General features: G+C 48.4%; 1 long non-coding RNA gene across 1 annotated transcript; it reads right to left on the bottom strand.

Moving 5' to 3' along the window:
- Nucleotides 1–239: 239 nt before the first annotated feature.
- On the bottom strand, nt 240–4,775 carry LOC310833540. The gene is made up of 3 exons (XR_014558767.1): nt 4,652–4,775; nt 2,499–2,617; nt 240–499 (listed from the first exon to the last, which is right to left on the bottom strand). It is a non-coding gene; the product is annotated as an uncharacterized lncRNA (long non-coding RNA).
- Nucleotides 4,776–8,405: the final 3,630 nt, after the last annotated feature.

Genomic DNA, 8,405 nt, shown 5'->3' with positions numbered 1-8,405 from the left:
GCAACCACTCACAGATATGTATTTTAATAAAGTTGTGGTCAAAATTATGCCAAAAACCTTAAACAAAAATTTATGTGTGAGTTGTGAGTTATTTGAGGGGTGGCTTGGGGACCTTGACACGCAAAAGCTTATACCCAGAACAAACTTTGCTGTTGTTCTTGCTGCTGCTGCTGTTGTTGTTGTGACTCAGCCTGAAAGCTGCAAGTGAGAATATGAAATGAAAACTCTGTAGAACCATATCACTTTAATTGTGAAGCTGATAAGTTAGATTTATTGGATGGGGTGGGGGACAGTGGCATGAAAAAACCCATACAATAAGCAACTTCAGAAAGGGAAAGAATACACCGCAGTGTAAATGAGCAAAATATTAATGACTGGTTAAAGGTACACTGGGAAAAGCAGAGCTTCTTGGGAAACGGGCAGCATCGTAACTGTTTCAGGCCTGAAGAATGTCCAGAGATCCATCAATGGGTGGCAAGCTTCTATTATTCAGGGTCGCCTGGATAGAAAGGAAGCAAAAAGGTACAAATCTAAGAGAGAGAGCATAAAAACAGAAAGGAACATTGGGCAGTGAGGTGAAGGCGGAGTGGCTGAGATGTTGAGAGAGAGATCCTTGATCCAATCAAATTGGACTTGTCTGGAAGAAATGGCTCTCTGCATTTCTGACACCTGGGCCCATACACTCAACAGCTGTTACTCCAATATGTGCACTTCACGTACCATCCCCCCCCCTTTCTCTTCGGATCATGTTCCCATTCAAAAAAGGGACAAGCTCATCCTTATCTCAGTAAGAAAGCTGTCAGCACAACATTTCAGGCAATGGACCAAGAAGGGTGGAACCAGGGAGCCCTCCAGATACCTGCGTGGGGATGCTGTTGTGGACTACTGTACTACCACATATAATAATAATAATAATAATAATAATAATAATAATAATAATACCCTGTCCATCTGGTTTAGTTTCCCCAGCCACTCTGCATGGCTTCCAACCGAATATTAAAAACAATAAAGAGTCAGACATTAAAGACTTCCCTAAACAGGGCCGCCTTCAGTTGTATTTTAAAAGTAAAATAGTTTATTGCCTTGACATCTGCTGGGAGGGCGCTCCACAGGGCCGGCACCACTACCGAGAAGGCCCTCTGCCTGTTTCCCTGTAACTTGGCTTCTCGCAGTGAGGGAACCGCCAGAAGGCCCTCGGAGCTGGACCTCAGTGTCCGGGCTGGATGATGGGGGTGGAGATGCTCCTTCAGGTATACTGGGCTGAGGCCATTTAGGGCTTTAAAGGTCAGCACCAACACTTTGAATTGTGCTCAGAAACATATTGGAAGTCATGAACTGGCAGGGCACCAGGGAAGGGGAAGGGGATCCCGGCGAGGGATGTAGCTATGATTGGTATACACTAGGACAAGTTGAAGATGGGGAAGGGGAGGTTGGGGGTGGGAGGCACTCAAGGGACTTCAGAAGATGCTGAAAGGGCAGCCACCAGTTCATGGGAACCAGGGAAAGTCGACACATCATCAGAACCAAAGGTGGCCCCAGGTGATGGCCTGGGATTCACACTTGGATGCTGAACCTGAGGGATCCCAGCCTGCACAGGGTTCCCCGCCTCCAGAACCAGCTGAGCTGGGGCTGGGGCATGAGCCCGAAGGGTCCTTACCTGTGCTGGATCCTCAGGTGCAGGCACCAGCTGAGTCTCCTCTGGCTCCTGAGGTGATGGAGGACCCATTGCCTGCAGGTGCTCCACTCTCAGCCCCGTCAGGGGAAGCTGAGGTTGCCTCTGGGTCTGGTAACCCTCCAGCCTCTCCTGAGCTGCAGAGGCTCAGGGCAGAGAGGCAGAGGGAACTAAGTTCTCGCAGAAGGAGTGCTCGCCTCCAGGCCAGGAGAGGCGAGTCACCTGTGGATTGCGGCCGCCCTATGCCTCGGGGCAGATAAAAGCTGGCCAGCCCCAGTCCCAAGTTGAGGGAGCAACATTGTTGGATGCTAGTTCCTGCCTGAACCCTGTCCTGCTTTCCTGCCCTAGCTCCTGACCTGCCCTGGCTCCCTGCTTGCATGCCTGTTCCTGACTTCACCCGACTCCCTGCCCTGCACCCAGCTTCAGCTGCTATGGATTGCCTCCACGTTGCACCTCTGACCACAGAACGGACTTGGACCTCGCCTTTTGGGCAACCCATGGGACCAGCACACCCCATCTGGGTGAACATGGTGGGCTCTCAGGCATTGGGAACACTTTCAGAGGTAGGTGCGAGAACACAGCCCAGTTGACTGGTTGACCAGATCATGGGACTCCTTGGGTTTGAGAGAAGTCTGCTTTGGGACCTCCACTGGCCTGTGATTTGGGGGCTGATCCTAGGATCCCAACCTTGACTCTTCTGCAGAGGAGGGAACCTGACCTTATGGTTTGACTTTGAACCTGTCTTATTACAGTGGACCGGAACCTTTATTTGAACATCTCACTGTCTAGCATTGCCGTTGGGACTGAGGGCACTATGAGGACTTACGCATTGTTATGCCAGGGTTGAGCAAGTCGAGCATAAAGTTTATAGAATACACATCATGTGGAGAGAAATAGGCTATGTGTACGGGGACGTTGATCTTCCCTGAAAGGGAGGCCATGAACCTGAAATAATGTGGGGTAGAACACATTATGTTAAAATTTAAGCAGGCAAATGCTGGTGTCTATAAAGGCCCTCTTTAAATTATGATCTTAATTGTACAGTTAAAGGCATTGTGGGGAAATACTTTTGAAAGCATTAAAATTGGATAGATTAAATTATAATATACAGCTGCCAGAAATTTCACTTTTGTATAGATACCCCATTTTCACTTGCCTTCTGCAACGTTGAGAAGAGAGGCCATTGCAAACACTTAAGGGGAGGGGGAAAACAGAAGTGGGGATCTCATTGGGGCTCCATCCATCATCTTCCCACCTGCTCCCCGCCCCCCGCCCCCCGCAGGGAGAATGAGGACTCCGTTCCTCACCCACAGGTAGTACAACAAGGCAAGAATACTAGGTACTGAATATGTACTAAGTTGAATAGGATCCAAAAGGCAACAGTCTGATTGGTCCTAGAACAATAGGATTCAGAATGCAGCAGTCTGATTGGTCCACAGGAGCCACCCAATCCAGCTCCAGGTGGAAGGGAATCCGCAACCTGATTGGCCTACAGGAGAATCCCAGAATTAGCCAATTGCGTGGAGCCCATTGTGTAAATAATGTATATAAGGCAGACGTTCTGGGGGAACTTCCATTCCTCCTCACCACTACAAGCTGAATAAAGAACATGAAATCCACTCTCAACTCCGAGTATATTTCACAAAGGATGCGTGAACTACCTTTCATGAGCTGGACAGAGGGGGAAACAATGAGGCAGCGACCCTAGGTGCACAATTTTGAGGGGCGCAACCATGCAGGTGGGCAAGGGGTGAGTGAGAGACCTTTGCAGTGAGACCAGCAGGGATGTTTGAAGAGTCTCATTCCAAATTCTATCTGAGACATAGATCTAGGAAAGCCAACACAAAGTGTGAGAATATGAAGGTACATGGGTTGACCTGATAGGTTTCCTGGGGCCATTTTTTTATTTTTTAGCCTCAGATGACAGACACCTTCCTCACCACCCATTTTTACTTTTGCTTGCAATAAAATGAAAGCACGCAATCACAGTAAAAAGGGGCATTCGTGGTGACGTGTGTCACCTGTCAGATCGCTGCAGCTCAATCGTTCTGGCACTGGTGGTGGTGGCAAGTGTTGTGGTTCAACACTGAGCTACTTATTATTTGAACAAAAAATATTTACCTTTGAGGGGGAAGGGTAGGCCTCTGTAATCAACTTTAAAATCTAATTTCTTTGGTTTTGGACAAAATCTGTGGACACACATCTCCATCTTGACTGTGAAAATGCCTAAGGTAAAGGGTAAAGGGACCCCTGACCATTAGGTCCAGTCACAGACGACTCTGGAGTTGCGGCGCTCATCTTGCTTTACTGGCCGTGGGAGCCGGCATACAGCTTCCGGGTCATGTGGCCAGCAGGACTAAGCCACTTCTGGTGAAGCAGAGCAGCACACGGAAATGCCGTTTACCTTCCTGCCGGAGCGGTACCTATTTATCTACAATGGTAACCTTGGGTTACAGGTGCTTCAGGTTACAGACGCTTCAGGATACAGACTCTGCTAACCCAGAAATAGTACCTCGGGTCAAGAACTTTGCTTCAGGATGTGAACAGAAATTGTGCAGCAGCAGCAGCAGGAGACCCCATTAACTAAAGTGGTACCTCAGGTTAAGAACAGTTTTAGGTTAATAACGGACCTCCAGAACGAATTAAGTTCTCAACCCGAGGTACCACTGTACTTGCACTTTGACATGCTTTCAAACTGCAAGGTTGGCAGGAGCAGGGACCGAGCAACGGGAGCTCACCCCGTCACGGGGATTCGAACCCCCAACTTTCTGATCAGCAAGCCCTAGGCTCTGTGGTTTAGACCACAATGCCACCTGCCTTCCTCGTGAAAATGTCTATTTCAGCTAATTACCCACAGAAACTCAAGATGCTAACAGTCTCAAGCAGCCCAACAATCCCAACTTAAAACAAGTCCAAACTATTAACATTTGAAAGAGAGACATTCTTCCCCCAAGAGATTCAGTTAAAAAGGGTTCATACCACCAGCAGCCGAAGAAGCCGAATCTGCGAAGCCGGAGACAAAGATTGGCGGCAGACGCTGTTGGAACAGAGCTGTGTATGACATCCTTTTATAGTCTTCCATTCACAAGGTCAGAGTCCTGAGGCAGCCCTAAAGATCTAGTTGTTATATGCAACCCTGTTTTTGACCATTAGCCGTATGGGAGTTCCCTCAACCACATGCCAAAGTGATTCCTTTCATCTGATATTATGCCGCCTCATTCGGAAAGACTTTGTTCTTGTTAATTGCTGTGTGAAATGATTTTCACATACACCCCACCCCCAGATGAGTGCTTTGGAGGCTTAATTTAAAAATAATGAACCAATGATGGCTACAATCCTTACACAGAGAAATGTCTGGCGGCTGCCAAAATGGGCAGCTACCTGTTGCACTTTACTGTACTGTTTGTACTTTCTCGGGGCCTCCTGAGCGGCATTGGCACCACTGCCAGTAGCTCTTGGAGGAGGAAGGATGTTTTAGTCATGTGCAGTTATGCTAGGCTCGAGATGGACGCAGCATTTTAGAAGTTCTCTCAGTTACTGCTAATTCATTTGTGGTGGTATTCGCAGGGGTCAGCAACCTAAGGCCTATGGGCCACAAGTGACCCACAGGGGTCGTTTAGCCGGCCCACGAGCTGCCCCCAAACCAAAACGGCCACTCGGCGAGTCCCTGCGTGCTACGCTAAAGCAGTGTGGTGTGGTACGGTGCGGCTACTTGCTTCTGCGGTGCCGGAAATGGCATCTGTGTAAATGCCAGAAATTGTGTCTGTGCAGACACAGACACCGGAAATCGTGGGTGCCTTCAGATGTCTTCTAAAAGTCTGGTAGTTGTTTATTTCCTTGGCATCTGATGGGAGGGCATTCCACAGGGCGGGCACCACCACCGAAAAGGCCCTCTGCCTGGTTCCCTGTAATTTTGCTTCTTGCAGGGAGGGAACCACCAGAGCTGGACCTAAGTGTCCGGACTTAACAATGAGGGTGGAGATGCTCCTTCAGGTATACTGGACAGAGGCCATTTGGGGCTTTAAAGGTCAGCACCTACACTTTGAATTGTTATTGGAAACATACTGGGAGCCAATGTAGGTCTTATGTGTTCTCGGCGGCTGCTCCCACTCACCAGTTTAGCTGCCGCATTCTGGATTAATTGCAGTTTCCGGGTCACCTTCAAAGCTAGCCCCATGTAGAGTGCATTGCAGTAGTCCGAGCGGAAGATAACCAGAGCATGCACTACTCTTGCGACACACTTCAAATAACTGCATTTACTAAATCTTTAGCCCATAAGGGGGATTGTTGGCATTCTCTAACTACTCTTGAATCCTTAATTGTTCCTATATCTCTGATTTCTAAAGGCTTGATATCCAGTATTTACAAATTACTAATAAGCCAGGCAATTGGCTCTCCACCAAGTCTTATAATAGCCTGGGAAGGTGACCTTAAATATCAAATTGAAGAATGTAAGTTGGATAAATGGGATCAGATTTTGGTAAAGGATTCTTTAAAAACTGTATCTTCTCAAAATCCACTTTAAAAATCATACTTAGGTGGTATTTGCTTCCAGTATGCCTTTCCAAAATCAATACAAATATTTCTCCACTTTGCTGGTAGGAGTGTAAGACTATAGGAACTTATATGCACATATAATGGGAATGTGAGGTTTTATATAATTTTTGAATAAAGGTTTTTACCATTAACACCAGATCCAGCCTTGACCTTGCTTTCAATAGAAAGCAATACAAATCCCAGAATAAGTCTCTGGTTTTTTTATTATTAGCGGCAAGAACAATGTCAATAGCCAGTCAATGGAAATTTGCTTAACTCCATTGACTGATTATTGGTTTCGTAGAGTCTGGGATATCTCACACAGAGACAACTAGAAAGGTAGCCAGGAAAACTCTAAATCAAATTATTTTTTATGCTATCTGGTTTAAAATTTTTGATGCAAGTCAATGCAACAAAGATGGAACACAGAGCCCCCAGTGGTTCAATTAAGTCTGTGGAAAGGATATATTTTAGAAGATTAGGATAAAGTGATTTCTTGAAGCCTTGGGTTGTGCTGGCCCATTTAGTCTAGGGTTACCAAACATCCCCATTTCCCGGGGACAGTCCCTGGATTTGTGAATAAGTCCCCGGACAAATTCCATCCCTGGAATGTTCCTGGATTTCATCTAATGTCCCCAGGACAGTTGGCTGGCTTCAGGAACTGCTCAGAAGTCCCCATATGATGGTGGTGCAGGGGCTCTAAGATGCAGCTTCCGGGCTTCCTCCACCTTCCCTGACCCCAGCAACTAAGGGGATCCCTCAGCTGGGAAGGGAGGCTTCCCATTGCCTAATTAAGAGATCCTTGCCCCCTCCTGCTTGCACGCAAGCTCTGAAAGGCAGTGTGAAGCCTCCCTTCTCATCTGAGGGATCCCCGCCCCCTCCTGCTTGCACACAAGTAGGAATGGGATTGGGTCTGCTCGGATGGGAAGGGTGGCATCGCGCTGCCCGAGCCTCACTGTCACCGCCACTCTCGGCCCTCCTTCTCCGCCTTCCATGCCTGACCTACCGAGCACCGCTTCCCCACCACACCAAAGAACCAACAACTCGGGCTGCCCAGGCTCATGGAGAAAGGAGATAGAAGCCTCGGAGGTAGGGGAAACGTGGTGGTTGAGGTCAGGGCAGCGGCCGCCTCTCTGCCACCACCATCGCTGCAGCATCAACGTTCCGAACATGTAGTATTTATTTATTTAAAGTGTCCCCGGATTCACTGAAAGAAATCTGGTAACCTTAGTCCAGTATCCTGTTCTCACAAAGCGTGTTCTCACTAAAAGGAGAGCACGGGTTGCGGATGGGGCTATACAAGGCACCCCATGATTGCTAGGCAAGTTAAAGCCAGGGCTTGTTTAGATGGGAGGATCTGGTTATCTGGGGAAAGTTGATGTTGCAAACTTAGGGGTGGGGTCAGTGGCTATTTAAGCAAGGTCCACAGCTTTCTCTTTCTCTTTTGCTGTGGACATCGGATCTTGTGGACATCGGATCTCATCGGATCTCTGAGTGACTACAGCAGAAGTTTGGGTCGTATACCCTTTCCCTTTGTTTTTCTTCCTCCATTTTCTCCTCTTTCTTTAATTTGTTGCTGAAAGATCCTTCCCCACTTTATTTAATTTTCCTGTTTGTTTTGATTCCCTTTAATTTAGTCGGGGGGGGGGGTGCTCGGCCTGGGCCCAGGGGCCGTGTGGGGAGGGCTTCCCTCAATTCCCCTGCCCTCTTGCAGGGTCGATCCCCAGTCAAGGGAACATTTCTTCTCAGTTTGTCCTTGCTTCTCCCTTCCCCACAGGCTTCTGTTGGTAGCTTCCCTGCGGCTGGCTGCCTGGCTAGGGGTGGCTTACCTTGCCCTGTAGCAGGCCCTGGGAGGCCGGCCTGGTGTTGCTGGGGGGCTGGGTGCCGCTGGTTGTCCCCAGAGGTGCATTGATTTGAGCGGAGAGCTGTGAGGCCTCCATTTTGCAGCCTCATTAGGCGGGAGCGCCATTTTGATTCCTCTCGGCCACGTGGCGGCCTCTAGCGTTCAGGCCTAGTAATTGCAGGGCCTGGTGGTTGCTTTATCCTAGGCTGAGTATAATTGGTACTACTGCGACCTCTTGTGGCAGTTGATATGTTTGCAGGCAATTAATTTCTTCAATTGCACGCAGCCTGGACGGCTAGTGTAGGTGTGTGTGCTGGTAAAGAGCACAAGGTTGTGGTTTGTTTCCGTATTGGA

Source organism: Podarcis gaigeae (genome assembly GCF_964106915.1).
Source record: "Podarcis gaigeae genome assembly, chromosome: 16".
NCBI lineage: Eukaryota > Metazoa > Chordata > Lepidosauria > Squamata > Lacertidae > Podarcis > Podarcis gaigeae.
This window is presented reverse-complemented; position numbering and strand designations above follow the sequence as displayed.